The 9,952-nt window shown below is 34.5% G+C and overlaps 1 long non-coding RNA gene across 6 annotated transcripts; it reads left to right on the forward strand.

Moving 5' to 3' along the window:
• Window positions 1-577: 577 nt before the first annotated feature.
• Window positions 578-7,143, forward strand: LOC145072331 (uncharacterized). 6 transcript variants are annotated; one of them, XR_013690985.1, is made up of 9 exons: window positions 578-1,594; window positions 1,681-1,927; window positions 2,026-2,052; window positions 2,234-2,305; window positions 3,947-3,984; window positions 4,083-4,803; window positions 4,892-4,969; window positions 5,763-5,838; window positions 6,534-7,143. It is a non-coding gene; the product is annotated as an uncharacterized LOC145072331 (long non-coding RNA). The 6 variants fall into 6 exon arrangements; XR_013690982.1 differs by having other exon boundaries at window positions 579-1,594; window positions 2,209-2,305; XR_013690983.1 differs by having other exon boundaries at window positions 2,209-3,984; window positions 4,103-4,803.
• The last annotated feature ends 2,809 nt before the right edge of the window (window positions 7,144-9,952 follow it).

The following is a 9,952-nucleotide window of genomic DNA, read 5'->3' on the forward strand; positions in this document are numbered from 1 at the left end:
TTTATAACCCATTACCCATGAATTCCACATAATAATCAAAATCTACATATCTATTTCATAAAAGAAAAATTAGATATATATCTCTATTCATATATAGTGGACAACAATAATTCTTTCTTTTAATCTCATATCTTAATTTTCACATCTGTTTTAATCGAGTATCCTAATTTCTACCTAATAAATAAAGATTTTTTTTTGCCACATGTCATATTATCCTTCATTTGAACACATGACATTTTTCTAGAATTTTTAAATTTTTTATTTTCCACTTGTCATTTTATTGTATTTTTCATTTTATTAAATTAAAATTCCACATTTAATATGTAAGGTAATATATATGTAAGATATTTATTAGAAATAACTTATATATATAATGTATTTAATACATTAAAGCCTCATTTATATATATATATATATATATAAAAGTACCCATGAACAGTACTTGCATCCTCTTGGTGGATCTTTTTATTATTTTTTGATGAAGATAATTTGTTCCTTTTTAATATATTTTTTTCAGTGTTCCTTTACACCTGTCGTTATTTGAGAACGTCCCTTTACAACTGTCTTTCTTTCGGAACGTCCCTTTTCCACCTTCAACTTCTTCCAATGAGATATGGACATCCACCGCCTTTGACTTTTCATCTCAAATGCTTCTCGGTTCTTCTCCACCGCCTTATCTCCCTTATCTCCTATCTCTTTCTTTCTGGATGGTTCCACCACTACCCTCTTTGTCTCAATCTCCATTAAATCCAGTCGTTTCCCCTTTTAGTTCTTTCTTCGTTAAGGTGTTGACGACCTAGGGATTAGGTGGAGAACTCACAACTTCAGCGTCGACGAGGGCTGCGATGATTAGGGTTAGGAGCAACCCCAAGCCCACCACGTATGGAGGACTCCACCTAACAATTTCAATTTTAGACTATGTTAGGGTCGGTTTGTAAGTTGGCTAAGCTAAGAGTTTCTTTTTCTCCCTTAAAATAGTGGCGTTCTAGATTATGCAGGTTGTAAGTTAAAAGATGATGGCGTTCCTTTCAAAACTCATCATCTGATATTCATGTTTTCACGTCGGGGTTACTGCTTCGCTGATTTGTTGTCTTCCACTCCTCAACTCACATGTCTTTCGTGTATCTGGAAGACATCAATTCTCCCGCTCCCGCATCTAGATTACAATGTCGCCCTTTGTCATCAGCCAAGCCAATATAGCAGTAAACAGAACAGAACGTCAATGTTTTGAGTTGGTTGATCCTTCAACGCCTCTCCCACCCAATCAGATGTTGCACCGCCATGGACATCGGTCGTTATCTTTCTCCCTCGATTAAATCGATTCTTATTCCAAAGCTCTTTCTTCTTCTTGGCTCCGTCGTTTCGCTTCGTCGTTGTTGTCCACCATATATTTTAATTGATTTTCCCCAAAATCACACCCACTTCACTTCACCTACGCTGAAACCACCATCACCACCGCCTGCCATGGTGGAACGGATGGTTCTTTTCACCGGTTGGACTCCATCTACCTCTGATTTCTATCGATTACTCCTTCTGCTACCTCGATTTCTGGTAATTTGGAGATTGAATTCCCTTATAAAGTAGCCATGATAAGGTAATTATAAAAACTTCATAATTGCAAATTTATGATAAATCTACGACACAATTCTCTTATCTTTTACTTATGGATGTGATTTATAGGGAAATATGGGATTCTTATGAACAGTTATAGCATCGTCAACGGCGACAACCATTACAACAGCAGCAATAGCTCTCTCTCTTTCTCTCTCTCAATTCCCTCTCCCCGTCTTCATACTCCTATTACAATTACAATTTCCCCAAACCCTTTTTGAATTTGTCCTCTTCGATCCCAAATCGGTTCGACCTCAACAAGACTCTCACCAAACCTCCTCCAGCTCTTCACATGGACGCTAATCCCACCCTAATGGTTAGAATTGTTTACCTCAATCCATACAACTACTTGATTTTGATCTTTTGGATTTGAAATCTATTGTTTAATATCGAGTATTATTTGTTTATTTGCAGCACGATGCGGAATTACCGGAAGTTATGGTACGCTCTCAATCTTCGTTTTCTTTTGATTAATTGATCAATTGTTGAAGTTGGTAGCAATTCATCTTGTGACTTCAAATGGATTAATTTGATTCGAATTTTTTATTAAAAACCGATGGCAACCCATCAATAGCTAAATAATGCCTAAAATTGCAGAAAAATATGACATTCTTCTATATAGATTCAAAGGTGATGATCAGGTGGCCAAAAGTGTTGATCTTGGCGCTGGAGATGGACCCAAATGGAAACACAGGTGTTGATTCCTTCGTGTATACCCAAATGACATTGTTTTTTTCCTGTTATAGTGATTTTTAAAGCTTCAAGCTAAAAATATGTTCTTATTGTGTTAATAAATCAAACATGACATGCTTGAAACAAATCACACTGATGATCTATGTTTCTTCATTAAGGTATACCTGATTCAACCAATAGTCCTTTGTCTTTTCCTTTCTTTGGTTTCATTCGATGTCGAATCTGTTCTATCATCTATACGTTCATGTCTTTATTCCTGGCTGCAAGTACAGAGTTATAACTAGGGGTGTTCAAAACCGGTTATCCGAATTTCGGATATCCGAAAATTCGGATAGTTGATTTTGATATCCGAATCCGTATCCGAAATTTCGGATATCCGAAATTTCGGATACGGAGTCGGATATTAAACCGGATATCCGAATTTCATTAATTTTAAACCGCATCCGAACATCCGATTCGTAAAATCACCGCAACTCTTAAAATTAATAATAGCAACTATGTTAAATCTTGCGACATAGATGGATATCGATAGCAACAAATAAATATATGTAGCATTTACTAAATAGTTTTTGATTATAAGCCAACGAACTTTGATTATAACAAACAAATATATAACGATTGTAAAAGGAAATGTTTGCAATAAAAGTTTGGAAAGAATGGTCACGAAAAAGTTGAAAATGGTGGGGAACATTAGTCCATTAAGCATGTCAATATTTCTAATTTCTCATTTTAAAATATTAAAAAATAAAGAAAAAGGATATCGGATATCCGAAATATCCGAAACTTTATAAATTCACTATCCGTATCCGAATCCGAAAAACCGGATATTCGAAATTCGGATATCCGAAAATCCGGATATCTGAAATTTCGGATAATTTCGGATCGGATTTTTGGGTCGGATATTTCGGATGCGGATATTTTTGAACACCCCTAGTTATAACAACCGGTCTGCTATTCATGCCCCTTACTCATCCAAAGCATCATCCAACCCTCCCTTAGACTATCCTCATTCAGAACCCAATCCAACCCAATAATCTATTTAAAAATTAATTTCTCTCTCTTCTATATTCATAATTCAACCAAACCTAATATTCTACTTCCATTAGCAATCCAACTCAATCCAATTTTATATTAAATAAATATTAAAAAAAATATATCGATATTGGTATCATTTTATAGAGAAAAATTAATCATGTATATTGGTATATTTTATTTAATTTTTTACTCAAAATAAAATGGAGTTATTAACAAATTTAAATTTAATTAGAAAAGTTTATTTGGCTTCACTAATGACTATTGGACATGTGGGTTTTTTTGGGATTAAAAAGTGCCTGGTGAACTTGGGTTGTGTCTCCGACCCAGGTCACCAAAAATGTTTTAGTTTCTATTTTCTTTTAATTGGAAAATGACGAGCGGCTCGTCCAAATGGCAGGTAAACAACACACGGTCGCTAATTCTTGAAAAGATAATCATATACAAATCTTTTTTTGTAGAATCCTAGATGTTGATAATAACAATATGACCTTAATTTTCATTAGAAAGCTGGAAGAGTTGAGGCTGATCTGTTGTATTTATTGATGAATTCTAATTTGTGTTTTTTTTTTGAATCCTGGATGTTGATAATAACAATATTCCAACATAGCATCCCCCATCAAAGATCCAACCATGTCTATGGCCGAGGTACTAATCACCAATTTACTTATTTACTTACATTCTTCCTTATGATTGGTTGAGTTTTGTTTTTTTTTTTTTTTTTACTTTACTGTGTGCTGCTCTAGATCCTTAACACCTTTTGTAGCTGATCTCAATAAGCTACCAAAATGGAATTATGATGGATGGAGCACTGTTCAACCTTCTGGTGAGGACAACAAGGTCATAGTCTGATGTGTATTTGTTTTCTACAAAAGGGATAACATTGTTGTTTATTTGCATTTTAGTATCCTTTGTCATTTGGTAAATTAGTAACATGTTTTATTGACCATTCCCTAATATTAGGGAATGTCCATAGAATCCTTGAGAAGAAACCCAAAAGAAACGAGGGTTAATGATTATGATTATAATTTCTTTCTTCCAATTCATGTTTGATTTGTAGTTGAAATTGATAATTAGGATTTGGGATTTGGGATTTGTGACAACCCGAAATTTTCTTTTGGTTAAACCCTAAAAGTCAATCACTTCAATTTATAAGTCAATTACATTATTACTTATTTTTAGCAAATTTATAGTTCGTTTGATTATTTTAATATTATTCTTTAAACGAACGGGTGAAAGGAAGTGCAGTCTCGGGTCTTGAAATTTCAAAGCCGCAAATACCTCGTGCCTTAGAAGTTCACGGCCAAAATTTTATGTTTGGGCCGTAAACTCCCTCAAAAACCGTAAACTCATGCCTTAAGCATGAGTTTACTCCTCAAACTAGTCACTTTTCACTTTTACTCTCAAGAACACAACTTAAAACTCTCTCAGGTATCATCCAAGATTTAATTCAAGATCTTCAAACTTGTAAGTGTTCTAGCCATTTCAAGTTGGTATAACACTTAATCTAGTGATTGTACATCTTTTCATCCATCCATTTTTGTGTTTTGATTAGATTTCCAAAAACACCAAGAACACCAAGAACACACACTAAGTGTTCTTGGACTTTTAGCTCATTTCAAGCTTCCTTATAGTAAGTACTTCCATCCTTGAGTCTTATTAAGCTTGTATTAAATGTTAACATCAAGAAAATGTATCAAGAACACAAGGATTAAGGTGTTCATGGTCCAAGAATGTTCTTGGGCCGTAAACACCAAGTAAGGCACCAAAGTGTGCCTAAGTCCTTTATCTAGCCCTAGTTTGATGTCTAAACCTTCCCTTGATGTGTTTAGGCCTTGAAAAACACCAAAGTCCATCATTTTTATGTGTTTACGGTTTGGGGATCTCCCAAAACCGTAAACACCCTAAAGTGAGATTATATGGACCATATTCCTTCCTTAGCCTTAAAATCTAACGTAGACTTTTACCTTGTTGAGCTAAGGACTTGAAAACATGACAATACCACTTTCCATATGGGTTTACGGTAGTAAACCCAAAAGGAAATGGCCTTGGGGCCGTAAACTCCTCCAAGGAGTGTAATAATGCCCTAATCCCTTCCAAAGGCCTAACCACCAAGTAGAAATGCTTCAAAGGACTTGTAAAACCTCAAAACAACATATGGTCATAAAGTTTAGAGTTTACGACCATAAACCCTTGAGTTTACTGCCGTAAACTCCTTGGGTAATGGTCATGAAACCCGTAAACTCCAAAGGGGTTTACCCTTGAACCCCAAACACTCTAGCATTGCCCTACAAACACTTGGATGCAACCCTTGTGATCTTTAACACTTGAAACAAAGTGTTTTCATGTTCTAGAGTGTCCCAACTTAATTTATTAGTTATAATTTGTCTAATTAGTCATATATATGTTCATTATATGATAACTAGGCTCGTGCGTGTGTACAAGTCTCCATTTGTCACCTAGCACCGCATCTGACACTTCAATCCAATCCACTCACTGCAAGTGAGTTCATACCCCTTAATTAATGGTTTAAATGTTTTTAAATGCTTTTATGGGGGGGGGGGGGGGAATACAAGTTGAATACTTATAGTTATTACATTAATCACATGTGATTAATAACTACAAAACCAGTGATTTTCTTACTGTTCAAACTGTTTTGCTTCAAACTGTTTTACAAATTCTTATACTTATCAAATACATTTACTTAACCTCTGTTATACTTATTATCAATTGCATGTCTATGAATGTATAGTTATATAAGCAATGTTTAAAAGGCTTAGGAAGGCCTGCCCGCCTTATTTCCTTTTCGACGTTGAGATGTGGTCTGGTGGGGTATCGGGTATCCGTCTGAAGGTTGTTTAAATATTAGTTATATATCATATATACATATATAGTCATAAAGGTTCTTCCAGTTCATTTAATACCCTTGGGTAGCAAGGGTATACTTCCATGTTCATACGTACCAGTTACATCATTAGTAAGTTACCATAGGGGTAGCACAGGAGGATACTAATACTATTGCTAGAAAAATGAAATATACAATGAGTCAGTTCATTCATGACTCAATACTTATTACTATGAGAGCTGATATGTGCATAATTAGTTCATATTAAGTATACATTTTTATTCATTTATTAGTATAATTATCGCATATTATGGACAAAAGGTACTTAAAAGTGTTAAATTATGTTTTTCAGTCCTAAGATGAAGCTCGGAAGCGAAAGGAAGCGGGAGAAACAGTTAGAAGATCGAGAATGGAATAAAGAAGGAAAACACTAAAAAAGGCACCTACTCGGCGAGTCATATCGTCTACTCGGCGAGTCCAATCGAAGGATCGAGAAGATAATGACTCGGGATCCCAGAGAGTTATCGCAATACGGGGAATGTGAGAGGGACTCGACGAGTCACCACTTGACTCGACGAGTCGATTCGTATATTTAAAGATAATTCCACAGATCGATAGGGGAGTTCTGGGACGATTCAGAAGTGCTTTGCTACGATTGAGAAGCCTGAAAAACCCTAGAAGACGACGAATGAAGCTAGAATTCAATTTCGGAGAGTAATTAAGGCAAAATTTCATCATTCCATTTATTCTTTTGTTTATTCATCATGATTAAGCAACTTGACTTTGATTGTTTGCTGTTATTTACTTTAATTATGAGCTAAAACCTTTAGACTTCTGTTTGGGGATACAAAGTTGACAATATGGTTTGATTGATTGGTAGGATTAATTCCAAGTTGGTAAATTTTTGTTATTTTAGCTTGCTAAAGAACCTTGTCTGTGAATAATAATTAATTTTCTGTTAATAGGAAGATAATTGATTAGAATGAACATCTATTGATTATTGTCTTCATATGATATATTGTGACCACATAGTCATATGTCTAGGATTAATGAATATGAAACTAGAATTAATAAGAAAATTGAGTAAATTCATGTGCAAGCTTGTAAGATGACTATCAAACAAGAGGTTAATTAAAAAGAATAAATTAGTTAACTATTGCAAGTCTAACTTAACCCGAATAACTAATCTAGTAAATATAATTAAATTAGACAATTGACCACTGTTTGAGTTAGTTGATTTGCTAAGGATTAGGGTAGTGAACACAAATCTAATCACTTGAATCGGTAACCAACGAAAGAATTAATCCATTGCACTATTACCTTGAAAATCAACCATAGAGTTAACCAAGTTGAACTAAACAGAAGTTCATTTCCAATTATTGAATCTAGTTAAATCGTTATTTTCTAGTTTTTGAAATTAGTAATAATTAGTAAGTTTCTAGTCTTGTAAAACTAGAGAAAAACCCCTGCTTCTTAATTAACTTAGATTAAATTAGTTTTTAGTTTAATTTGTCGTTCCCTGTGTTCGATACCCTGCTTATTTAGCTATACCAAAATTGATAGGTTCACTGCCTTTTGTGTGTTATTTGATAATTAAAAGTAGGTTTAAAACTAGTGGGTTTTACACACATCAAGTTTTTGGCGCCGTTGCCGGGGATCGAACCCGGGTCACCCGCGTGACAAACTATACTCAATTTACTCATGTGTCGACAATTAACTTCTGTTAAGCCGTTTTGAGGGAAAACTATCAATTGTAGTATAGCTAAATAAGCAGGGTATCGAACACAGGGAACGACAAATTAAACTAAAAACTAATTTAATCTAAGTTAATTAAGAAGTAGGGGTTTTCTCTAGTTTTACAAGACTAGAAACTTACTAACTATTACTAATTTAAGACTAGAAAATAACGACTTAACTAGATTCAATAATTGGAAAGGAACTTCTGTTTAGCTCAACTCGGTTAACTCTATGGTTGATTTCAAGGTAATGGTGCAATGGATTAATTCTTTCGTTGGTTACCGATTCAAGTGATTAGATTCGTGTTCACTACCCTAATCCTTAGCAAATAAACTAACTTAAACAGTGGCCAATTGTCTAATTTAATTATATTCACTAGATTAATTATTCGGATTAAGTTAGACTTGCAATAGTTAACTAATTTATTCTATTAATTAACTCCTTGTTTGATGGTCATCTTACAAGCTTGCACATGAATTTACTCAATTTTCTTATTAATTCTAGTTTCATATTCATTAATCCTAGACATATAGTATAGTGATCACATAGCATATGAGGTCAATAATCAATAGATGTTCATGCTAATTAATTACCTTCCTATTAACAGAAAATCAATTATCATTCACACACAAGGTTCTTTAGCAAGCTAAAATAACAAAAATTCACCAACTTGGAATTAATCCTACCAATCAATCAAACCATATTGTCAACTTTGTATCCCCAAACAGAAGTCTAAAGGTTTTAGCTCATAATTAAAGTAAATAACAGCAAACAAACAAAGTCAAGTTGCTTAATCATGATGACAAAACAAAAGAATAAGTGGAATGATGAAATTTTGCCTTAATTACTCTCCGGAATTGAATTCTAGCTCCTTCCGTCGTCTTTTAGGGTTTTTCTGGCTTCTCAATCGTAGCAATATACTTCTGAATCGTCCCAGAACTCCTCCCTATCGATCTGTGGAATTATCTTTAAATATCCGAATCGACTCGTCGAGTCAAGTGGTGACTCGTCGAGTCCCTCTCACATTCCCCGTATTGCGATAACTCTCTGGGATCCCGAGTCATTATCTTCTCGATCCTTCGATTGGACTCGCCGAGTAGACGATATGACTCGCCGAGTAGGTGCCTTTTTTAGTGTTTTCCTTCTTTATTCCATTCTCGATCTTCTAACTGTTTCTCTCGCTTCCATTCGCTTCCGAGCTTCATCTTAGGACTGAAAAACATAATTTAACACTTTTAAGTACCTTTTGTCCATAATATGCGATAATTATACTAATAAATGAATAAAAATGTATACTTAATATGAACTAATTATGCACATATCAAAATACCCCACACTTGTCTTTTGCTTGCCCCCAAGCAAAACTGAATTTTAAACATATTAGAATCTTATATAACAACTCCAATCTAACCCAGCCATTATGCCAAGACCGCAACGCATGCATTTGTGTCTAAAATTTTTCCTATAAACCTCCCATACTCCAAATACTCACAATCCTCATAAACACTTGCCAACTCACCCCGAACTATGCTCATTTTATGCAACCCTCCGAATCCATCCGTAGAAAACCTCTTTACCCTCAAGGTATTTTTAATTGAGCAACCCGAGCATACATAATCTAGAATTACACTTTTGATACCACTATGGAGCTCTTTTGAATTCATCTCTTCTTCGATATTTGCTTTGATATCTTTGAATTCACCACCTTTATTATTTGATTTTCGGGTATCTTCAACTTTTTTGGATTTCTTGGAATTTTGATCTTTTGATCTTCACTTTAATTGCTCCAAAATTCATACAATTTCTTTTGTAATTCTTCTTCTTTTTTTTTAACATGTACCTCTCCTTTTTTTTTTCACTCAAATCCCTACATGCTTAAGCAGGGGCGCTCAATCTCAACCTTTATTGGCTAATGATAACAATCTTCCTGGATACATTTCAGGTTTAGGCTGCTAAACATATTGCATCCCTCGGGCTGAGCAGGGTCGTGTTTTTGTCCCATGATTTCACTAGAATAAGGAAGCCACAAATGCA

The sequence above is a fragment of the Lactuca serriola genome, chromosome 9 (genome assembly GCF_051521515.1).
Source record: "Lactuca serriola cultivar US96UC23 chromosome 9, Lser_US96UC23_V15, whole genome shotgun sequence".
Taxonomy (NCBI): domain Eukaryota; kingdom Viridiplantae; phylum Streptophyta; class Magnoliopsida; order Asterales; family Asteraceae; genus Lactuca; species Lactuca serriola.